The 15,307-nt window shown below is 39.4% G+C and overlaps 1 long non-coding RNA gene across 1 annotated transcript; it reads left to right on the top strand.

Moving 5' to 3' along the window:
• The first annotated feature begins 5,243 nt into the window (after positions 1-5,243).
• Positions 5,244-6,172, top strand: LOC113744303 (uncharacterized). Its single transcript, XR_003461427.1, has 3 exons — positions 5,244-5,439; positions 5,516-5,620; positions 6,072-6,172. It is a non-coding gene; the product is annotated as an uncharacterized LOC113744303 (long non-coding RNA).
• Positions 6,173-15,307: the final 9,135 nt, after the last annotated feature.

A 15,307-nucleotide genomic window follows, 5' to 3' on the forward strand; every position in this document is an offset into this window, starting at 1 on the left:
GAAATGTTATGTCAATAAATAAATATATATGTGTATAAGTGTTATACCATTTAACTGTGGCTGGGGTTTCAACCTGTCTGTGCGGAGTTTGCATGTTCTCCTGTGTCTGCAGGGTTCTCTCGGGGTACTTCAGCTTCTTCCCACAGTCCAAGGCAATTGTCCGTAGGTATGAATGTAGAAACTTTTATAAACCTAATATTTGACAGCTAGGCTCTATAGATGCAGTTTTATTTTGCAATATATCACCTTTCAGATTAAAATAATCTATATAGGACATATATAGTATTACATTGTCAGCGCATATTTTGCTATGGTCCAAGGTGTGGAGGCTATTAAACTTGTGGTAGAAGCAGTGAGGTCAAGAAAAAGGGGCAACACCAGCGTTACTTTTCTTCTTGAAGATTCCCTTCTCCAACATCAACGGCAGCTTTAAGGATGCCGCAGGCTAGGTGGACAGCTCATCAACGAATGACAAGTGTGGGGGCGTGAACTTGACCAAATGAGGTGTACAGGTGATGACTAATGATACGTTTTCCACATCCATGTTCAATGCTGGCAAAAATAGCGACATTCTCCGGTGGGTAAGAAAAGAGTTAAAAGATTTCAATGACAGGGTGTCAAAAAGTCTAAGTTTGACGTGAACATTATTATTTTAACTGTCTAGGTTAGCGGATATAAACCCCCATTAATTTCTGTCTATCATTTGAATCTGTTCTACTCGGTGCAAAAGTGCATTTATCAGAAAGTTTACATTGCATCAACAGACTATATAGATCCCTACATTTTAGCAACTACACATGAACATGTTTGGTCCAAATGCAATGCAGAACAGGTGCCTTTAATGATGTTTGTTTGCTGCTTGTCCACTGAAAAATTTAAGGATTTTTGGAAAGTGAGCAATGAAAGTGTTGAAATAAATGTGTTGTCAGTGGACATTGAGCTATGCTCCACATCAAAACAGCCCCCCCCCCCCCCCATATATCTCTGAAGTAGTTTATCTGATTCAAACTTGCAAATCCATTTTTGGAAATGTTTAATTCATCCTTTGCCTCAAAGTTTCAGGCCCACATGAGTTTAAAGATATGCAAATGAACTCACAGTGACTTCCCTGCTCACTGACTCACACTGCCCTCCTGCTGGATTTGTCCTCACAGTAACCGCATGTGAGGTGAGAGGGAAAATAATCGTCCCAGGTTGTATTCTCCAATGACCCGCTACTTTGCTCCCGTCTTAGCATGAACAGAACGTTCCTTTTTTTCATTTCTGATAGACATGTGAAAAAAAGTCTGTCTCCTTAGGCATAGATACCATATTCTTTATAATTAATGCTTTTTGGACTTGATTATGTAAAAGCAATGTGGAAATTTATGGAATAAATTTCAAGATTTGTGTTCTTTGGAGTTAAAGACCCCAGGAAGTTGAAGTGGTTTGCTACATACCAATCTTTCCTTCAGGGAAGTCTGTAAATTATCTCGGGTAGTGGTGTTCTTGCTGTGCTCAAACCAGGTTCTGGTGCCTGCGAACGGCAGATATAGTCATAAGAAAGAAAGTGTTTCATTGGATGCAAAATTAGTATACACCTCAGTAAGTGCAGGATGACTTTTGGCAAACTCCAAAATATCTTTAAGAATACCCAAGATTTATCACAAAGGGTGATTAGGATGCTCAGAAGGATTTGAGTTTTTTTGTTGTTTAGACATTTTTATTTTATTATTTGAAGAAAAACAGGCACCAACATTGCCTGATGAATTTATAACAACTCAATAATTCATTGTCTGGGAGTTATTTTTTCAGTGTGTGGATGCCCTTTTGTCTGTTTTCTGCCTGATATCACTTGATATCATGGTGGGATGTGCATACACTATCAATAAATGAATCACTATTTATAAGACTGTTCCTGTCAAGTTTTTTCTCAAGCTTGTTATTGGCCGTTACAACATGAGATGTAAAGTTATCTGGGGAAAATTCATATCATATACTATAAATTACATCTATAGAGTACTGTTTTCCTAAATGTGTTTTGAAGGAAATTGCTGCCAGTTCACACTGTACTTATTGCTTCTCCAGTCAAGGAAGTGCTATATTTTTTATATCTCAGGGAAGTTGTAGGCAGATGAGGGTAGATAATTGGTGCACAAAAAGCACACAAAAAAGTTCTGTGTGTGGTTAGGTTGAGGAAAGAGAAACACTTTGGTTAAGGTTACAGTAATATCAACAGTTTTGATGAAATGGGCCTAGCAATACATTTATCACAGCATCACTGCTCCAGAAGACAGCTGTTTTCCACCAAAAAAGCTTTAAAAAAAAAACAGCTGGACGCTAACTGCACAGAACCAAACAACTGACAGACACAGTTAGCGACAAGCTGGTAAACAGAGTGGACCAAATGCAGACATTTCCCTGAAGAGACAGTAACAGAATTTAAATTTAAACAATCTTTCAGAGGCAGGATTGAAAACATGATGTCATGGTAGTTTTGAAAATTGTGGCATGAAACAAGTAGGATGCAGTCTGTTGTAGAAAAACAATTGTAAGGTCAAAGTTCACACACTGTGTAGTAGTAATATTAAAACCTCCAGAGGCAAAAAAAAAAATAACACAACCAGTGAACATACTGTTATCTTCATGAGGCAGAATACATTATTCAACAACACTGGCTAAACTGCATTTCATGTCAGTGGAACCTCATCCGTATATACACTTGTTTGATGATTTATTCACTCGATGCCGGCCTTTTAGCTGTCGACGCATCTGCAATCGTCCATGCGTGGCATCCAGCTTGTGTGGAGTTTGTGGAGGGGAAAACAGAGGTGGTGATGTGTATGTTTTCATCATGACCTTGTGAACAGGCATTTGCTTTTGCTGTTAAAGCCATAAGCATTGTCAGTGGACTCCAGGTTGAGGTCATCTGCCAAATCTAAATCTTTAATATCCTCGGGAACATGATTAAAGCTTCAACTATTTCTTTGGAGGCTTCATGTGATCAAATAGATCCGTTCATGGAGTAAAAGCTGCTGTTGTCTTTGGTAAGTCATTTTTTGTGGCTAATTTGGATAAAATATTGCACAAGATGCTAGTTTTAAAAAAAAGAGCTTTAAAACAAGTTATTGCAGTGAGGATTACCAATATTACATTTGGCACGATAAAATAAATTTGGTTGCTTAATTATGCACAATCACCATGTTATGCTGGTTGGCAAAGTCATCCTCATGAACACTGTTCTGTCTCCATCTCATTTTTCTTTTCACTGTCCTTCTGTCTTCCTCCCCAAACTCGCTGTTGTCATTGCTTAGGATTTGCAAAATATCTGCCAAATATCCAACCCACAGGCTCCAGCCAGCTTCCAATGTGCCTGTGTTTTAAATAGTCCATGATTTATACTACCCCCTCCCTCTGTCTCCATGGTCCCTGAGAAGTAGCTGTAAAGATGCTGTGTTATTCTAAAAAAGCAACCAGGGAGTATTTGTGTTGAAGACATTTGTTTCCACCTTTTAATGAAGCCTTATATCATGACAAAGACAAAACATGCTCATGCTAATTTGGAAACAGAATCTGAATTCAGGGTTGTATACCTTTTAATCTTTCATGCATTCATGTTTTCTATTGTCTGAACTTGGAAGTGAAAATGGAATTTAGTCCCATTTTTCAATCAGTATTTGGCTGATGTGTTTTTGTTTGTCTACTGTGAGGAGAAGCTTTGTTGTATGTATTTGTATTCATGAGTGTTTGCAATCAGTGCAATTTTTTTATTTTTTTTCCAATTATCTGATAGAACAATTGAAAACAGAAAAACACTGCTGAATGACTCACCTGGGATGAATGCTCAATGAGTGTAAAAGCAATCATAAATTAGCTTGTTTGAAATCATTACCTGCCACCACCAGCACCATCATTAAAGTCAACATAAGAGGAGGGAAGGTCTGCCATTTTTCAGAATGTTGCATAACAGAGGAGCACATTGGGTAATGAGTAAAGTGAACAGACAAAATGTGTGGAGCATGAACAGGCTGCTCACGTGGATGGATGAAGTGCTGTGTAGGTTTGAAGCTGTTACTGCCTCGAGGATGGATGGGATTGTGCAAAACCGAAACTGCGCTTCATTCACCTTGGCACACTTTAAGTGTTTTCTGCTTTAAATCCTTGCACCCTGAGAAGGAGTAAACGCCCTCGCCAATCTCTGATTACTATTTGGCTTGAGCAAAACACTAAAGACCTGCTTAGAAGGGGGGAAAAAAGTTGCTCCAGGGCTGACAGTCCAAAATTAATGAGGCTTGAGGAAAAAATGTCCTTGGAACATTATAAATGTCTGTGAATTTAAAAACCAGGGGACAAAAATGTCCTAAACATTTAAAGGCAGACTTTGTTACTAAATCCTGATTTATGGAAGTCGTAAGATGTCAGTCATGTCATCTTGTTCTGCTTTCAGAGAAATATAGGCCAGACAACAGAACACTTCACAGGAACAGTAGTTAGTAGCTGCGAAATAGTAGTAGCTCTACATTCATCCATATACACAGCAATTTATGTCACTTTGCCATATTCAATTTGATAGGATCCTAGATTTGATGTAGCTAGAAGCAAATTATGCATTTAACATATCTTCTGTTTAAGGTTGATCTCATTTATTCAAAGACTACTTAATGTATACCATTTTTTCTTGGCTGAGTACATTGATACAGCTTACTTTGGTAGAGATATTGGGACACAGAAAGAGAATCCATATTGCCAGGCTTCAAGCGATGCTCTTGTGTCCAAACACAATGGTTGTGGACCAACTAAAGTTCTGTGAGGAACTACTGGCAGCTACATGAGCTGTGTGACAACGTTTAGCTTGAAAAGAATAATGGTGGCTGATAAAAAGGTTAACGTAGATGCTGCTAGCATTAGTTAGCTCTAAACTGGAGAGTATTGCTACATTGGAAGAAGAGCAAAGAACATCACTGAAGGCTTTTCTTAATTGACTGGCTGACTGGCTTTGGTAATTTTTTATTTAAAAAAATGAAAATCAATATTTTGTCTCAAATCTGTGATTTCTTTAGTGAGTAGCCCTGCAAGAATCTGCATAATGCGCAGCTAGTAGATCATTGTTATGAAATAAACCCCTTCACGATGATTCACACCAAATACAGTCTACACTTAGTTATATTTTAGAAGCCACATACAAGAATTCTTTAGTTATGTGTCACAATCACATATTCTATTGTGAGTATTTAATTTTAAGGACCACTGTATTTGTGATTACTTTAACAGACTCACCAAATACAGCCACAAGGTCCAAAGACTTCTTAAGGCAGAGAAAGAGAAGGGACGTGGTGAAACCATCTCCCTGCTCAAAGATGACAAAGCCTACCTGCAAGGAGAACTGAGAAAAAGAAGATGAACTCATCCATCAACTACTCACCAAGAAGGATGAAGATGTTACCAAGTTTGGCAAGTCCAGTGAGTAGCTTTCCACAATCATATACGTTTTCTTTTTGCTGCACACAGAGAAGACGAAGTCATATGTCATTCGCAGATGTCAAATACAGCCATGGAAAACCAACTTTGAAGAAGGTGCAACTATTAATGGCTTTTGATGAGGGTGAGGGGGACTCCAGTTCTATTCTCTCTTCATCTGAAGGTAAAAAAGGCACAATTTATTATGAGCAGTTGCATTGTATCCCACAGTTCTTCACTTGAATAGAAGAAGAAGAGAAGAAGAAGAGATACTTTATCAATCCCTCAACGGGGAAATTCTTTTTTCACTCAGTTTTATTTAAAAATAAAGGTAGTCATTAAGCCCCATCAATCAACCTTTAGTTTTATATCATGAGTGTCCACAAGACATGTGACGTTATAATTCATTATTAGTTATATGTAGAACGTTTATGATTATTTATTATAAACAAATGTGTGGAACTGTCCATATTTACAGTATGACAGTATTGCACTTCGGAACTGGCGGTGCAAAATAGCACAAAAAACAATTTCTACACGATGTTACTTGAAATTCAGAACACTCACAAACACTCTTCCTGTCATGTAATTGTTCTATTTTCCATTCCCCATTTTCCCTCTCTTCTCTCTCATAGCTTGCAGATACACCCCTGAGGGTCTCCGAAGCGCCAGAACTGTGGTAGATCCTCTCTGAAGCCCTCCCCACGTCACATCCATCATCCTGCACCGAGATTATGTTTCATATTCAATAAACAATTGTATACACATTCTAACTGATGGTGTATTCCTTGTCCCTCATATTACAAGACAAAGGAATGTGAGCTGGGGGTGCATCAGCCAGTAGCAGATATGCTAAAAGTTATAGTAGTGAACAGCACTGGATGGAGTTGGAGGTACACGATGACAGTTCCTGATAATAACCCTTGTCAGTGTGCAGTCTCTGTCCAGCAGTGTGAGGGGAGTTGTTCAGACTGATGGCAACTTAGAGGTGCTCATTGGCAGTATCAGTCTGGTGCTACAGCTGTTCCTGTGTTCATTCAAAGAGGCTAAAAGTAGACCACCACTATGTCAAAACCTGGAGCTTCAGTACAGTCCAACACTTACTTCTTTTTCCCAGTGATGTTCAGCTCACTGGGTGGTTCAGTCCACAGCACTTGACAAACCTGTCCAAAATACTTCTATATTCAGCATCTTGGTCCCAGAGGGCCACAAGAGCAGTCATCCAAGGACTGAGTGTTTTCTGAAGCACAAGGTGAGGAGGGTGAACTGTAAAGGAGACAGGACTCCGCTGCTGCCCACTACAGTGTCTGATGTACATGTCTGCAGCCTGACATACTGTGTCTGACCAGTCTGACCATCTGTGAAGAATCCACCAAGATCCAATCCAAGAAAAAGGACATGTTTCTACCAACATAAAGATGTGTTTAATTTTAACATGAAGTGTCTAATTTTGGGTCTTTTTAAATTAGACATACCATGATTTAAATGACTTGTTTAACATTTTACCAAATGAATTTTGATTCTTTTGCAGCAACAAAAATAGCATTTTTTAAAGCTGTATGCAGTTTGGCACCCAGTTTAACACAGTGCAGATTGTCCACCTATTCCTTTTTTTATTCCTCAACAACAGAGCTTGCTATATCTGATAAATACTCATACTCGATTCAGTCTGGATCTTCTCCTCAGATAAAAATCTTTGCCTGTAGGGTAGTTCCTGTCTTTTGTTTTTGTATTTACACCCTCATATTTTAAAGCAACAGCAAAAATAGATAGCATATTGCTTCATTGATACAGTAATCCCGCCAACATCCCACATGCGTCATCACTGTTTATATTTGTTACATCACAGCTCACTTGTGTCACTCTCCTTGGAGCTTTGAAGCCACTAAAACGGCACCATTCCCCCAAATCAATGCAATATAGCTTCATATGTGCAATAAATGTGAAGCTTGATGTAACTGCCCGAGGAGTGAGGTTACTCGACAAATGAAAAATATGCAAATTACTACACTCTCTGCATAAAGGTAATTTCTTTCTAAATGAAAATGACTGGCAGTCACGAGCATGTGAACACCCATGCTAGATCTACTCCAGAAGTTAGAACATATACATTTACACACACACACACACACACACACACACACACACACACACACACACACACACACACACACAGAAGAATTCCTCAGTTCACCTTCCTCTTTTCTACTGATCACACTGATACTGTGCTTTAGAGTATAAGCAGTGCCTAGCGGGAAGTTCTGCTCTTTGTAACCTTTGGAAAGTCAAAGCTTGATCAGCATCCTTTTCAATTCACATGTAGGAAGTCCAACTCATAATATCCATACTACTTGTTTAGCAAACCCTCAGCCCTTGAGCTGTATTTGTAATTTGTGCATTCATCCAAACATGCTTTACATGCATGTTTACACACGCTTACTGAGTAGAGATTCTGTCCTTTGACAGCCGGCCTGGGATCAAGCTTTGTTACACCAGCAAACCACCCTGCTGATGTAGAGAATGAATCACAGTCTGTATAAAAATTCATCCTTATCAGTTGCTGGGGGCGTTTTGTAACCTTTTCAACCTTGCTAAAGAAGCAACAAATAAACAGGGGGGGAAATAGATAATCAGAGCAGTATCAAACAGACACACCTCTGTGCCTAAATGATTTAAGAGAGGCTATGTGAAGAGGAGCCTCTCTGGATTTTATTTTACTGATCCAAAAACAAAACAAAAAACAGTATGCAGTCCTTGCTGGTGGTGCAACAATGATAACACTGGTATTTATGTCCTGCTACGATGTTTGAATAAATCAATTGTTATGGCAGAGATCAGACTTTTCAGCCCAAATAAAACAAACCTGCCACTTCAATCATATTCATATTCTGCAAAAACAGGGAAAGCTGTCAACTGTCTGCCTCTATTAATTTTATCTGACTGCCTTGTCTCTTGATGGTGTGTTTTATTCAATTTTATTTTCATAAAAAAGCCACGTAAAGAGATTTCTCATAACATCTCTGGATAATGCAATTGTCTATGTTTAATAAACAACACCCACCTGACACTATTGATCTTTTATGATCTATGTGTTGGTGAAAGCAGTGTGGCGTACTGCACTGACAGACTGAGGTGGTGTTGGGAAAAAAGCCTTCAGTTCTTAAAGTGGACTATTTGAACATGTTAGATGTGGTATTAGTGTGTGTGTTCAGTCCGCTGAATGGAGCAGGCAGACAACTCAAATGTACCATGTGATATACTCTAGTGGCTGTGACATAAATCTAACGCACCTTAGCAGTACAGGTGGGAATGTCCGGCCCACTCTTTTCCTCTGCAAGCATGCTGTCCCCCACAGCTCATTAGCTAGTTTGGTGTTTGTTTATGTCAGCTGCAAACACACTCTTCCATAAAGAGGGATGTTATTCTTCACTGTGTGGACACAGGAGTCACTACATCACTTCACCTCAACTGCTGTAAGTGTTTGTTGTTTTGGCTTACTGGTTTCTGAGTTGTTGTCTAGTACTGCTGTATTTGACTGCATTAGTGTGCATTGCCAACAAAGGGCTTTTGTCATGTATGTTTGAGTGTACAACACTAATACGATTGGGAAAGCTCCTTGGCCTGCAGCTCTTGTTTACTGTAATTAGTACACCTGTGGTTTCTCTGCTATGACATGTCTGACATTTAAATTTCAAATTTCAAGTAACGATGGTTGTTTGGCATGTGTGTTTCGATGCTTCATACTTATGACATTGTTAGCAAATAAGAATATAAATGTTTGTTGAGTGTTGTGGGCTGAATTAGTTTGGAATAATTTGCTTGGTGGTGGTTGTTGTTTGTTTGGACAGTTTCTTGGTGGTTCAACAAGTGTAAAGGACATAAACCTAACATGCTATATTGCACACAGATCATTCATTCAAATACTAGGCCGCATTGGAAGCTCTGTTTGACCCTAAACAGCATTAATGACAACGTTCACACTACTATTTCATGTTAAAATGAATAACAGCACAGTCTCAAATCCTGCAGCTTTTAGGCACAGCATGTAAAACACAGCTCTAATAATATTTTTTAAAAAGCTCATTGCGTTTCTTAAATGGTCTGACAGCAGTAAGGTAGCTGACCAAATAATCCATCCTGTGGTCTGTGAGCCAGCCTCTGGCAGACATTTGGCCAGATTCTAAAATAAAATAAAATTGGCCTGGCTTTAGCCTGCTGGATTGCTGGCTTAAGATGTAGCCATCTCATTTCATAGATATTTCCCAGAATGACTGGAGGTGCTTTGATTGGAAGTGACAACATGGCGGTTGATGTTTAGCCTCTGATGCTGTAGCACTCTGCTGACACCATATGTGATGAGATCAGAGCCTTGATGCCAAATTTCAACTCTTTTTTTCATGATTTCCACTCACCTGTTACCCATGAGTTTGCTGACATTGGAGTAGGAATGCAATGAAAAGTTGTGATTACTTGCATAATTCACCATGTTGGTGGTCACATTGATTTTTAAGAAACCTCTTGAGATATATATATATATATATATAAGACGAATGATCACTTTGTGCTCAGCTGTTCCAAGTCATCCACAGAATCAAAGTCTCTCCGTTTTGTAGACAATTAAAGAAAAAGGTTTCCATCCCCAACTTCAGAGCTCATTTAACCAAATTAGAGGACAAATTACATTCGTAATGAAAAGTAATTGAGCATCCTGTAATTAAAACCAAGACAAACGGGCTTGTCGGCTCCACTTTCATTCAGCATTTGGTCATATTCAAGTTTTAATTCCTCCATTTGTCAAATGAAATCAGATTCAGTTGATCAAATGAGTCTTAATGGCTGAATTAGTCTGATTAGAATGTTGACTTTCTGCCTGACTCATGAGTGTTTTATTTTTTCATTTTTGTGTATGTGTTTTTTTAACCCTGTGTTGTTCATATGTGACTTCCTGATTTTTGGACTGACTTCCGTGTAAATGACTGACTGAATCAGTTGTCTGTGTGCCAGATGTGGCAGCTCGTGTTATTTTGTTTTGATAACCATGTTTACATATGCTCATTCATCCCTCTCTGACCTGCGTATCATAAAGCAAAGGAACAGCCACTCATAATACTTAGCTTAATGTCACTGATAACCACTTGTGGCACTTGAATGGCCTGAACGTTGACATTATATCGTCTCATCTCACTCTCAGTGGATCTATATCGTTGTGCTATGTGTTTGTCGCTTCTTGAATAATGTGAGAGAAAAACACATGGCATCAACAGCTCTCTTCCCTTAAGATTGCGATGAATTCCCTGCACTCCTGCTGTTTTGAATGGCCATTTCTCTGGAAGGACAATGAACCCTAATAGGCTTTGCTAAATGTCCTGAAGCCAGTCAATAGGGGAGAAAGACGAGGTGGTGAGAAAAACTGCCATAAAACAAACAAGAATGGTAGAGAGAGCAAGAGATTGAACGAGCCAGTGATAGAGCGAGGTGCAGAAGTGATGGAGAGAGCGAGTGAGGGAGTTGTTTCCTGTACTAAGCGGCTTGAAATGGCTGTGGAAAAGCATTAACGAGTCTGACCTGGCAGGGAACCAGAGGGTAGGCGGCTGTCAGGTCAGGCTTGGCAGACTGCCTGTGTGTGTGTGTGTGTGTGTGTGTGTGTGTGTGTGTGTGTGTGTGTGTGTGTGTGTGTGCACCTGTGTTTGTTTGACTCCAGCACCCAGCAGTCAAAATAATAAAGAGTTCACCTGTCGATTAAGTCTCCAAACAGGAGCTGTACGGTGCCAGTCACAACTGGGCCATAACGACCTTAGTAATTGCTGCAGGCAACTTTGCCGATGGTAAACTGCTTGCGCGTGCGTGTGTGTGTGCGTGTGTTAATAGGACACACACTCAGATGTCAATTTTACAGTACTTACAACTGGACATTAATTGCGACACTGATTTTGTGTGACAGCCATACACATCTGCCAACACAAACTAACTACCAGCAAATATACAGTGTTACAAAACCAGTGGTGTCTGCTCCAGGTTGCAATTAACCTTCAGCAGAACGAATGCGATTTGGAAGTGCAGTATTGAACATGGAGTGCAGAGATTGCTCTCTTCCTTCCACTATTGAGCACATTCTGTTTTTTTTCATCTCGTTCTTCTGGGCAGATTCAGGCTCGCTGATGAAATAAATCACAATTTTTCCATTTCCTTTGAAAGCAGAGCATCAATTGGCTACCAACTCTCCCTGAGGAATCAAACATTTTATATAATTTCCAGATGAAATAAACATTTCCTCGTATATAAGACGCCTTAGCAGTCAGTCATTCTGATTATTAAGCTTGATTTACCACGAATACCATACAGTCGCCCTCAGGCTGTAAGCACCAATATATATACATTTTCCTATCTGTGATATACTGTACATTTGTGCGTGTTAGACTATTTGTTAACACGTCTCTTGGCAATCCAGTGACACAAAAGTGCTTGATTAAAAGATGAGTGCTGGGTGGAGATGCTACATGAAATGCACAGACTATGTGGCAAACAAAATCATTGCCTAAAGATGAGATTTAATTTTCTCAAAAAATTTAAAGGATGTATTTTGTAAGTGTCATTTATACAATCCTTCATTGACATTCTCAGTAAAAAGAAATGAAGCCTAACCAGAGTAAATAATGAGTATTGTACAATGAGGTCATCATCGATTCTCCATTCCACATTCAGAACCATGTTACTCTTGGTGTAATACAAGTGGCCACAACCTTAGAGTCAAAGTACTAGGGACAGTCCTTGTCTGATCATAAGCATATCTTTTTTTCTTGAAGTATTTTGTTTGAGCCTTTTTTAAGTCTTTATTTGGACAGAGGATTTGGACTGGGGAGGGCGAGAGGGGATGATTTGAAACATCAGGCCACAGACAAGTACAGAATCTTAGGGAATGGTAATTTGGAAAACGATTCTTAATGATACATCTTCCAGCCTTCTAGAGAAATATTTTAATGATTTCAAGATGATTCTTCAATGCAGGTAAATGAAACAAATAAAAAAATCTTCTTTAGAACTGGGACTATGTTTACACTCAAGTGACAAAGCCCTCGAGCAACCATCTGGAGCAAAGTATGATGTTAATCTGGAGCCACAAAGTCTGCAGAGGGGGGTCAGATGTTGAACATTAACACAGCTGACCATTGTTGGTATCCTGTTTTTAATCACAGTTTTGATTATTCCTTCTTAATATAACCAAGTGATATTGCTGTAACCATGACAGCAGACAGATGACTGAAGTTCTCTAACCATAATGTCATTTTAATTAGTCAAACAATATCCTGTTAATAGTGGCGTTACATAAGAAAACACACACACATGTGCCATTCTAAAGGGCTTTATTTGAAGAAACCTATTAGTAATATGCCATGATCCCCCAATAACATCCCTTATGTAAATGGTTTAACAGGAGACAGTGAATAAAGAAGTTTAATTTGAGAACTGGGAAAGCTCCTAATGTGAAAGTACCTTCATCATATGGGGTTTCCATCATATCCAGCAGTGTTTAAATCCCCTATTGATTATGGATGTCTTACTTCTGAACAAAAAAGCCTGCATTTTAAGAGTCATTTTAAAGCCCCATTGTGTTACCCTACTGCCATAAAATAACACGAATATTGACCCAGGAAGCTGAGAAGAAAAAAGGACAGAGTATATCTAGGGCTGACTTTTAGCCGATGGCGAGAGATTTGCTCCAATTTCTGTGCAACGTTGCTTTAAATGTGACACTAGAATATAATCACTCGAACATGCGAGTGGTTGAACTGCCACCTTTTAAAAAAAATTCAGTCCTGAACCTGGAGATTCTCACCGCTGGCCTCACACCAGCCTAATCACTGCTGAAAGTAACGCATGCATATGTTATTTTTCCCCGTTTGTGCAAATTTGTGCGCCTCCGTTTGACTGACGTGGACTGATTGTTCATTCATGCGAACACACAGCTGAGCGTTTTTCTCACAGAATGCGTGTGTTTGTCACTGTGTCTATATTCACAAGGTGACTAAACATATGGACGCCCTTTTTTTATTTACGATTTGACATTAATTGTGATGCTGATTTGGTCTGACAGCAGAAGACATGCACACAAACAACAAATGCACACACACCATCACATGCGCACACACACACACGTGAACATGTACAGCTGCATGAACATGCCACTTACAAGCCATTTGTGTCTGCCCTAGAAAACAATTAACCTTGAGCAGAACGAATGGAATTTGGAAGCCAAGAACGATGAATGCAGAGTAGGGAGTTCCTGCTGTTGCTCATTAGTGACCTGCAAGAAACGATGTACAGATATGGAACTGTGCCATATGTTTGCATAAACATGAAGGTTTGAATTGTTCAAGAAAATTGGCTGGGCTTTATACTTACCAAATGTTTATGTATGAGTCATATGCTGATGGATCGCCTCCGTCAGTGTGTTTTGTTACAGATGAATATAAATCGTAACACGGCTGTACCTGCGTTTCTTTATTTGCATTTTAAAACACAATAGATAAAAATTCTGACATGCGTCTAGTTCGATGTTGGTCTTCAGTTGATTCAACAGATTACTGAATAATTTTGACCGGGAAGCGGGGAGTGATGGTGTCTGATTAATGAACGCTGGGTGGCTTGGATGGAGGATGTTCAAACCGTACATGGAAACGAGATGCAGGGCGAGGCCGTTGTCTGTCTTGGAAATGAGGAGCTCAGTGGATGAAAGGGAGGATGATCTGTATGACCTAGAGAAAGCAGAGTTAAGCTGGTCTAAACCACTGACCGTATAAGGAATGCACGGCACATGCGTGACATCACCCTTAGGGAAAAATCACCAAAGATGTGGATCATTGGCAGTCCTGAGGTGGGCTGAATGATGCCTGGGAGCTCAAACAAACCACCTCTAATGGCACAAAGTGCAAACAAGCCACACTGTTAATAATGCAGAATTTTGAGCCTTAATCTAATTTGAAATTAATTGAATTAGAAATAATTCAGACATAACAGTTGTCATGAACAATGAAATTGGCTATAGAGGCCAAAACTTTTTTTGTACCAGGCTGTAAACATGTTTATTTCTGCTGTGAAGATACATTTTAATATGGGGCGCTCATGGAGATTGAATTGTTTTGTAGCCCGCCTCAAGTGGCTGTGGCAAATGTGTGGGTGAATGTGGGTGGCAAATGCACGATGCATGAAGGTTACACTCATTGTCAGGTTGAAGTTCTCCTCCATGTTTCTCGCAGACTTACCAGACCACACGTTGAGGTTTCTTATTGTGCTGGCCAGCAATCTGTTCAAGCTGTTTTCCTCGCTGTTGATTCTGGGATATCTGTACCCTTGAACTTGAAAAGAATTAAGTGTTTTAAAACACAGGAAAATAGGTTAGGCAGTGAGTAATCTTTAAATCTCACATTTAAATTACGTCAAGCAAGTGCATTCATCAGGGAATAGCCTGGTCTTTCCGATCAAGTTTAAATCAAATCACAGCAGAGCTAAGGATTTCAGCATTAACTGCAAATGTATGTTTTAGAGGGAGTTAAAGCGATGTTTTCCCAGCCCTTCCTAACAGACCCTGTCACTTTCAAATAGCAGATAAAACCGTATGCAGCTCACTGCCTACTCTTGTTCTTTTTCTGCAAACACTTGGATTAGACGTCAGTGAATGTGTAGGTGAAGTTAAGCACCTGGATCAGATTAACATTCAGCAGCAGTTGTGACTTGATTTCTATGAACTCATTACCATTTGTTCATCATTCCTGTAATAGTATCTCAACGAAAAGAAAAACTGCATGCCCAACAATTGTGAGGGACAACACAGCATGTAATTATCTCAACATTATGGACGTAACATCATATTAAA

The sequence above is a fragment of the Larimichthys crocea genome, chromosome XXII, assembly GCF_000972845.2.
Source record: "Larimichthys crocea isolate SSNF chromosome XXII, L_crocea_2.0, whole genome shotgun sequence".
NCBI lineage: Eukaryota > Metazoa > Chordata > Actinopteri > Sciaenidae > Larimichthys > Larimichthys crocea.